The sequence below is a fragment of the Lissotriton vulgaris genome, chromosome 5 (genome assembly GCF_964263255.1).
Source record: "Lissotriton vulgaris chromosome 5, aLisVul1.2, whole genome shotgun sequence".
Lineage (NCBI taxonomy): Eukaryota > Metazoa > Chordata > Amphibia > Caudata > Salamandridae > Lissotriton > Lissotriton vulgaris.
Genome location: NC_141693.1, coordinates 471,689,459 through 471,699,522, shown reverse-complemented (window position 1 = coordinate 471,699,522; position 10,064 = coordinate 471,689,459). Strand labels below are relative to the sequence as shown.

The 10,064-nt window shown below is 42.6% G+C and overlaps 1 protein-coding gene across 2 annotated transcripts in view; it reads left to right on the top strand.

Moving 5' to 3' along the window:
• The first annotated feature begins 1,864 nt into the window (after window positions 1-1,864).
• FBXO42 (F-box protein 42) overlaps window positions 1,865-10,064 on the top strand; it is a 278,393-nt gene continuing 270,193 nt past the window's right edge. The window contains exon 1 of one of the 2 annotated variants that reach the window (XM_086921916.1): window positions 1,865-2,191. The gene's annotated coding sequence lies outside the window, so the exon portion shown is untranslated. The remainder of the gene's footprint in view (window positions 2,192-10,064) is intronic. The other variant, XM_086921915.1, reaches the window with a different exon arrangement.

The window sequence follows — 10,064 nt, the reverse complement described above, 5'->3', positions numbered from 1 at the left end:
AGAATCAACATGAATATTCGTGAGCCAAGTTGATCTTCATGTGAGAAATGATGGTTACTTATTCGTTTATAACTCCATAGGAATGCATTGGCTTGAACGTGGCACAGTGGGCACAAGTGGGACCGTTGCTTGGCTCAGGCTAAATCCTGATGGAGCTTGTAGGGGGATGTGGTATGTTTGAAAAACAAAATACATATGTGTGAGCCAATGTGTTTTTCTATAATAGAACAACAATTACCTATTTGCATGCAACTATATAGGAATGCATTGAGGTGAGGGCAACCAGTTTGGTGCCACCTGTTGTGAGAAATTTAGCTCGGCTCAGGCAATTTACATATCAGAAGTATAGAGGAGACCTTCCTTTAGTAGGATGAATATGAAAATTAGTGAGCCAAGTTGATCTTCATGGTAGAAAGGATGGTTACTGATTCGTTTCTAACTCCATAGGAACGCATTGGCTTGAACGTGGCACAGTGGGCACAAGTAGGACCGTAGCTTGGCTCAGGCTAAATCCTGATGGAGCTTGTAGGGGGATGTGGTATGTTTGAAAAACAAAATACATATGTGTGAGCCTATGTGTTTTTCCTATAAGAGAACCCCAATTACCTATTTGCATAAAACTATATAGGGATGCATTGAGGTGAGGGCAACCAGTTTGGTGCCACCTGTTGTGACAAATTTAGCTTGGCTTAGGCAATTTACATATCAGAAGTATAGAGGAGACCTTCCTTTAGTAGGATGAATATGAAAATTAGTGAACCAAGTTGATCTTCATTGTAGAAAGGATGGTTACTTATTCGTTTCTCACTCCATAGGAACGCATTGGCTTGAAAGTGGCACACTGGGCACAAGTGGAACCGTGGCATGACTCAGGCTAAATCCTGATGGAGCTTGAATGGGGATGTGGTATGTTTGAAAAACAAAATACATATGTGTGAGCCAATGTGTTTTTCCTATAAGAGAACCACAATTACCTATTTGCATGCAACTATATAGGGATGCATTGAGGTGAGGGCAACCAGTTTGGTGCCACCTGTTGTGACAAATTTTGCTTGGCTCAGGCAATTTACATATGGGTGGTGTATACAGGAGCTTCCTGTGTTAGAATGAATATGAACATTGATGAGCCAAGTTGATCTTGATGGGAGAAATGTAGGTTAATTATTCATCAATAACTCCATATGAATGCATTGGCTTGAAGGTGGCACAGTGGGCACAGGTGGTAACTTTGCTTGGCTCAGTGTAAGTCCTTATGGAGCTTGTAGGAGGGTGGATTGTTTTTAAAATGATTGTGATCCAATGTGAATTTATTATAGGAAATGTATGATTACTTATTAGAATATAACTGCTTGGGGATGCTTTGAGTTCAAGGCAACCCATATGCTGCCATAAATTATCATCAGCTCAGAAAACTTACAAACAGGTTCTGCAAAGGACTGCTCTCTTGCTTAACTTGTCATGGTGGCAAAGTTGTCCCATTTTTGTCGAAAGGTTGCTAGTGTCAGACTAATTCCTAATAGACATAATAGTGATACGTTTTGTATTTCAAAAACAACATATTCACTGTATGGCAATGTAGAGTCCCATAAAATGGAGTTCATTGAATCATTTATGATTGCATTTTATATAAAATGTTGCCTGCAAATAAAATGGTGGCTGAATAAGATGTTGGCTGAATAAGATGCTAACTTCAGCCTGCGAATAAGAAGCTGGCCGAATAAGAAGCTAACTTCAGCCTGCGAATAAGAAGCTGGCCGAATAAGAAGCTAACTTCAGCCTCATTAACGAAAATTGGTTGTCAATAGCAGTATTTCTTCTATTTCCATGGACAGGTCATCATCACTCTTGTGCGCGTCTCCCCTTAAGCTCTCTTTCTATTCCTTTCCCTTGCGTGCGCGCCTCCCAGGCCGTGCGTGCGCACCCCATCCCTCTCCCCCTTTGGCTGGCGCTGCCTGTGAGCGCAGAAGGAATATGGCGGCGCCGGGGACCCGGAGGTGGCAGTGAGAAGGCCGAAAAGGGGCCTGGAACCGAAGAGACGAAGCGAAGCTTGGACAAGACCGAGGGGCGGCGAGGGCATAAGCAGGCCCGGCATCGGTGAGTGTTGGCAGGGTGTCTGGTCGTGGACCTAGTGTGACAGAGATATTCCGGAGGGTTGCTGAACACTAGATAAGAGGCTAGTGTTTTTGGAGAGGCGAGTACAATGGAGAGCATATATTGGAGTTAAGGTAGCAGGCTTTTCGTGGCAGGCTTGTATTGGAAGATGACAAGACAACACACAGAGGGGTGTGCTTTTACTTGAGAGCCATATTGAAAAGTGGAAGGTTTGACCTTAATGGAAATGGACTAAAGGAAAAATGCGAAAAGCGGCGGGTGTTAATGCTTCCCTTAAAAGATACGGTGATTCCAGCCAAGGCATTTGGGAAAGGAGGGGATGAGATAGAGACTGAAGGGGCACTAAAAGGTGGCTAATGCTTTTAAACTAAAGGTATTAGATGAGGTTAGTATAGGGATGGAGCGTTTTGATGCATTGGAAATATTACGGGTCAACATATCAAAATTCGGGAAAAGTAGCCACCCTGGGCACAGTGTAAGTGAAGCGATGTAGGGAACACTAGAAGGCGGGTCGGTATAAGAGAAGATGCATTAGGGGAGACACCAAAAGTGTCGAGCGCCAACATTGGAGGTTGTGCGTGCCTCTGATTCTTGGTGAGGACTTCGAGTTGAAATCCCCCTGCTTCGCATCCTCATCCACACTTTCATTTGATGTAACATTGTATAAAGAGTACCTTCTACTGGCGATCTGACTGAGCATTTTATAAAGAGTACCTTCTACTGGCGATCTGACTGAACTCGGAAATGTAAACATCTGTCATTCCCTCATTGACCACTGATATTCTCGGTTATGCGTCCATGTCAAACTTCACTCTAAAGGGGAAGCCAGTATTTGTTAGTTGTCATATTTAACTATCTCCACAGATAGACTCAGTCAGTGGTTACTCGTTTAAAACGTTTTTTTTCACTGTAAATTGTCTTCAATTCAGTTTTGTACAACGTCATACTGTTTTTTTCTAGCTTTGACAAGAGAAGACCGTAATTTACAGATCGTGGAACATGTTATCATGAAAATACTTGAAAAAATATTTCATGCAGTCGCAATGCAAGTTGTATCTGGTTTGTTTTCAGCCTTTAAGTATTTTTTATCAGCTGTTATTTATCGGAATATGTCTTTCTTTTATATATTTGTGAATATAAAGACTGGACCTTTGTAAGAAACATATTTCTGAAAAATAATGCACCTTAGATTAACTGTGCTGGCTTTTTTAAAGCTCATGAAAAGCTAGCGCTACAGGACAGGTAAATGGACAATCTGATGATGATGTGTCTACTTCCTTATTGTACCCCGTGTGTGTGGCAATTCTGCAATACTGTAAACATAAAATCCTCCTCCTTGAGACCCTTTTGGGTGTCCCAGCACTTTATTTGTTTTTATCCCTTTAATTTGTATATATTATATTTATCTTTCAATACCGAGTGCCAGATTATAACTCGGAATTGCTAGTGTTGTATGTCGGTATTTGTGAAAAGTTTATAATGGTTTAGGCGAAGTCAATTCTGGCCATACCAACTAATTGGAAAAAACTATGAAGTTGTGTAATCACTCTGTTTATAACTGCTGATGAAACGCACTGTTCTCTACACACAGGTCACTCAGCCTGCTCTTGTAAAAACACTTTACAGAGTTGCTCTTGGGCTGGATGACAACCAGTGTTTATTCGCTTCATAGAAAGAGCTGTGTAGTTTGGTTTGTTGGTTACCAGTGACTGCCTGTAAGTTAAGTAAAAAAAAAAAAGCACCCCCTCCCACCCGCCGACGGCTAATGGCAATCCAAACTAATTAAAATAAGTGACATCCAACCAGTTGCCCTGCGATACCGTGCTTATTTTGGTGCCATATTTTAATATGTATGTTATTTTTGCATATTTTAATCTTATGACTCCAGCATTCTCCCAACTTTCCCCACTGTCCTATGCCCCACATTCACACCCTTTGAAGGAAATAAACAACTGGCATTTTGTAGCTATTCTTTGCAACTGTATCAAACGTATGCTCTGCATTAAATACAAGTATTGAGAAGGAGTTTTAGGCCCTCTTTCCCGGAAGCCTTCATGACTTTTGAGTGGTCAGTTACTGGTACGAGAAATGTACTATTCTTTGGACAGAGACAAGTATTGTTTTTTTAAATAAAAATCGTGCCATGCCTTCAACCCAAGTAGTATTAGGAGTTTTCTAAACAAGACATTGGAAGGTTTGTTTCTGTTATCATGTAGGAGAGTTTTCCATCAGTTAGCAGCACTAGAGGTGGAAGTTTCTGAGCAAGAGAAAATGATGGCGAAAAACATTCTAGGACCAGAGGTATCTCTTGCTGTCCTTTTAATTGGACGACCTGTGTGACCTCTGGAGTAAGACTCTGCCGTGTAAAAGGGTGTCATGGAACAACATTATTTAATGAGCAGAATCCTGGCTCTATTGCTAATGAGTAACAGATATCTTTAAAAAAAAAAAAGATTGCCATATAATAAGTCTATCAAACACCCAACATTTTGTGCATGATTGCTTGCTCTTAATAAGAACAGCCATGCTACTTTTTTTCCAATGGAGTTTTATGCAAAGGTAAAGTCAACTTATGATTGCATGTGTCAAACAATGATTGGGTTGCAGTTCAAAAATATTAAGAATACCCGTTTGCCTTTAATAAGACTCTAGGTAGAACTGTAGTGAGCGGCCAAATGGCATGGTTATTTACTTTTTAAAATAATTATCTCAGTCTGTTTTCTGTCAAGTCTGAGGTCTCAAAATTAGAATTGGGGTATCAAAACCTACTTTTCAGTAAGTCTGGTATGAAGATGTGGGTTAGCTGGGTGTTACTTGTAGGATTGTGTTTTTCATAAGGTTTAAATGAAAAAAAAAACTGATTGTTTTACAAAATGTGTTTTTAACCATGCATGTATTTTTATAAACATTATGAAAAACGAAGAAAGATATTTCAATTTGAAGTATACCCTGTGTTTTTGATGGAATGTTTTTTTTGATACAGCAACAATCGATACATCCCATAAATCTTGCACAACATGTGTTTGATGGCAAACTCAAAGCACTACTACTTCGAACAACCAATTTCCATGATAGTAAACGACTAATAAACTAGTGGGGGAAATCTCTGATTATGTTGCTTGTTTGATCTTATCTTCAAGCCAAGAACTCCCTATTATGCGAAAATACATGGGGGGGGGGGGTATAGTTGTTAGGAGTTCTAGTTTTTAGGTATAACATTGCTGTCTGCACATTGTTCAATTAATGTACATGTATTCTCGAAGATCAAATTAAAGTGCTTAATTTACAAGTTGAGAAGAGTCTAGTGTTAGTGAACACTGAGGAACTTTTACAGAAACACTTCTTCCTGAGATGAAGCTATCCATTCTTGCAGCTTTATGACTGTTAGCATGGCAGGACGATTACCAGCTCAAGACCATATAATGACCCATGCTATGTGCCAGGCTGTGAATGTGTCTCATGATCAGCTGTGTAAAGGCTGAGAATAATTCAGACGTCCTACATGCCATTTTCCCACGGTTTTATGACGTTACAACTCATACTTTTACCACTCATGCCTTTACAATGAATACCTTTACAACGCATAGTCTTTCGAAACACGGCGCCGGGAACTACAGGAGGGGGAATGCAGATAGTCAGGTGTATCCGCCTGTTTTTGATTTCGAGCGCTACTGCGCTAAATCTTCTCCTCCCGGTTTTTGGCCTCCATTGAACACTAATGAGAGACAGCCAACTACGCGAGCAACGCTTATTCTCTACACATCTTTTCCCATCCGGGTGGCCAAATTACCATTATCGTTTCATAGCCTATGAGGCCCTGAAGATTCGCAGTCTGTTCCCTGCGATGAAACACGTGTTGGCCAGTACAGAGGAACATTAAACCGGTGTTATACACCAAGAACTTCTCAAACCATTGAACTCTTTTATTGCATCAATTGGTCGACTCACTTAAGTCTTGATGTGCTCATTTTACTTTTCTCATTGAAACTGTAAATTACCAAGAAATTACTGTTTGTCTCCAGTGCAGGGGATTTGTTGTTACTGTAACTTTACAACGCATAGTGCTTTGAGGTGCTGGATAGTGAATAGTTTAATTTACTATTCCAACTCCAGTCCCTGTGGACACTAGGGAAGGTGTTGGATAGTAAATTGATCTTGTGCTCACTGTGCCGTAGGGCTTAAGCTGTATCTCACTGAAGTGGGCCAACAATCCAGAAACTGGTATGTGGTCGCTTGCATTTCTGACTAGTAGCACCTCGCTTCGCCATTCATTTGTCCTGTTCATATTGGAACAGAACCAGTTCAGACTTGGTTGTGACTCACCTCTGTCTAGAGTGACAAACTGAGCAAAAAATGAACTGGATTGAGGTCCAGAGTAATTACTTTAAAGTGAAATTAGTTTAAGGGATTCTTCCACCACTTTTTAGGGCTCGCCTATTAATATCCTGCAGGGATATAATAGGCGAGCCCTATTTGGGTGAAACCAAGAGCTAAACTAAGCTCTCAAAAGCAAAGCAAAGCGGATTTCCAGAAGTGCACGCCCTCGTGCACGAGCTTGCCCGAGCCTTCCAGCAGCATTTCTCCTCCCCATACCATTTGCTCCTGCCTCCGAGAGGTTCAAAGGGATCTGCTTCCCCGTCCACTGCTTCACACTTCACGGCCGCAAGGCCGTGACTCTCATTTCTCCTTCCTACGTGCCCAGCCCCCCTCCCAGCGCTGCCTTGTTCTAAAGTCCATCTGTGGCTCCTCTTAATCTCATCCATCTTCCCTTTCTTTCCCTTGCCTTCGATCCCTTCATGCCCTCACTCTTCTTCCTGCCACTTTGCCTCCCCTCCCTTCTTCTCTCCACTCTCCTCCTTTCCCGCCTCCTTTCCTCTCTCCTCCTTTCCCGCCTCCTTTTACACCCCTGCCATTCAGCTTGTTTTTTTTATTGCCGCGTGGCGCCACTTTGACAGCCGCGCGGCGCCAATGCTTATTTTATATATGGAAATCTTTTGCCTCTACAGGTAGGCCACCGTTTTTTATGCGCGCTGTGTTCAGGGTAAATATCTAACACACACATACAGACTCCCTCTTGTCTTGTGCGTTGGTGAAAATTCCTCCCCAAGCGTACAGTGCAGGAGCAGCTGCCACCCCTTCTCCGCCGCCCTTCTGTTCTGCATGCTTTTCTTTGCTCCAGATTTAGCAAACTTTCACTGCTTTCTGCTTCCCGACCCCTTCCCTTTCCAGCTAAGGCAATGTCTCCTCTTTTATTCTCTCCCTCACACCCTCTTCCCTCTCCGAGAACTCTTTACATTGCTGTGCAGTCTGCGCTCGGTCAACTTTTGACCAGGTCTCCTGCACCAGAGAGCAGGGAGAGTTTCACCGAGTGCCAGTATGCACTGTCACTCTCTGTACGGGCCAGTGATCTCGTGTGCTCTTGCTGAAGGAGAGATGGGGTCACAAAAGCAATGACCGTGGGTTGGCTCTTGAGGGAGCCTTCATTCATTGCAGACGCTTGGCTTGTGTGGAGAAGTGTGGCACAGGGGTTAGAGGCGGCAGACCCGGAAGCTGAGATCGGCCCTAGACCAGGGTTCAATTCCCCGCCTCGACGGGGCTTGGGCTCAATAATTCCACGGACTAGATGATTCTCGCTCCGGTGCCTACTCGACTCACGGGTTCACACTCTGCGACTCTGGGCAATAGCTTGCTTAATCTCCACAACGGCCCCTCGCGGCGGGATGCCTGGCTTTCACCTTGTGGGTACTCTGCCGGGGTTATCTCACAGGGGAATACCAGGACGGGTTCCCTAAGCAAGCGCTTAGATGCCTGCGATGTGGGTGATATGCGCTATATAAATACATTTACATTTGTCCTCGATCTTCCTTCTGCACGGGAATCCCCTGAGCCACACCTAGGTTAGTTAATACTCCCTTCGATTGAAAGAGACCACACAGAGGTAAAACTGGAAAGCATTCCTTGTTTGCACCAACAGTTTTTCATTAAATGCAGCCAATTATCGTAGTTACAGTGAAATTCTAAACGTCTTCACTGCGGAAAATATGGGGGTAAAGCTGGAGACCATACTAAAAACTTTGTGTAGTCCGCTTTTACATGTGACGCTCTTCGGCGCAATTTTTTTTTCATTTAAATTTGCGGCAGAAAGCCGGTGGCTATGACAAGCAAGATTAAAGCACAATCTCATTGGTGAGTTCTAGTAGCTGCACACTGAACTGAGGCATTTCAAATATGCAGCCAGTTCCTAAATTCGCTGCGCCTGCCTTGCAAGATGTGTCTCTCTTGCACACAAGACAGTTGTGTTGAAAGCGCTTGTTTTGTGAGCAGACACGTTTTAAGTGAAGGGAACAATGGACCAGGGCCCCACATTAAAGGTGCCTCCTAGTAATGCGATAGGACAATCAGACGTCCCTCTATAGTAACAGTAGGCTTAACAATGGATTCACGTTTAATCTGACTACCAGGCACGAAGGAGTCAGCCCTCTCTTCATGTCGTGTACCAATATTCAGTCATGTTGGTTTATTTGGGCGTTGAGTGTTGGTAATGATCTGCACAGTTCACAGCAGCTTTCCTTCTCTCAGCACTAACCCCAAATCCACCCGCAGCCTTTCGCTTCCGTCAGCCCTCACCCCACACATTGCAGCTCCCAGAACTAACCCCTACGGTAAACCCTCCCATCCAAACCCTGAACTCCACCGACAGCTGCTCCTATGTCCTTCCCCCGACCATTAGTTCCTCTTCCCTTCAGTCTAGTGTCACAGTTTCTCCCGATTCATAGTCTACGGATTCTTTGTGGCCCCTTGCAAAACCCTTTTTGTTGCTTCTGTTTGGATTTATGAATGCTTATTGTTGGTGACCTGAAAACATGTTTTCAGGTGTTAAGTTTGTCTTTCATGATATTAGGAGGTAAAGAGTCTAAACACTACTAAAGTGTGTTTTTGTTGTTTTTGTGATAATCTAACTGTGCTCCTATGTCCTGGAGATGTATTACAAACCATTGTTTTTGGGCATAATCTTGTCAGAAATGTAGGGAGGAATTAGTCCTATTTAAAAATAACTGAGGCAGACTATTTTCTAAACATGGAATTGTTAAAGAGGAAACGTGCCAGATGAGTGCGATAAGAATCCACCATGGTAGAGTGAATGATTGTTTATGCTCTGTTTGGGCTTTTTAGATTGGTTAGCAATAAGAGAATTGGTCCACAGCCACTTCTTTTCGCTATGGTGCCTCACCCATGGTTCAGCGTCTTTATGTTTACATAGTTTGCCTTCAGATGTTATTTGGCTTACCTTTCTTCCATTTCTCTTGTGGGCTGCAGTGGAGAGCTGTTCTTGTGATAGGGTCTCTTTTTCTTCTGATGGTGTCCTAACCATCTTTTCTGGTAATGATGGTGCACTTCTCTCCTGCTTGTTTCTTGTGAGCATAACCTGGGTGGTGAGGGTGAGGGTTCACGGTCCGATAATACACAAGATTCTTTTGGGCGTTGGCCACAAGGCTAACAACCTCCACGAAAAAGCATTTGTTAAGGAAACATCAAGTGGTCAGATTCATCAACTACAGTAAGATGGAGTCTTTTCTATTTGTAGGATCTCAAAAGTTGAGGTCAATAATTCTCTTTGTGTGTAAGTTGGGCAGAGTTAAAGAAGGTTGTGTAAAAGTTTAAAGTTTCACAAGTGATATAATATTTCTTCTTGACATCACATCAGCTAATCACAATTAAAATCTCAGAGGAATATGTTGACAACCATTGTGTAGGCCTGATACATTCTGAGAGCTAGTTTCACAAAATTAACCTTGAGTGTCCAAAAATCAATTATCTCATAACCCTTAAATTAAGTCGAAGAAGCCAAAAGAAAATGTCGCTGCAACTCATCTCTTGACTCCAGATCCTATCATGTAGCCTAGGTAGGGGACGAAGAAACAAAAAATTCAGTAAGCTAAAAAGGCATATTT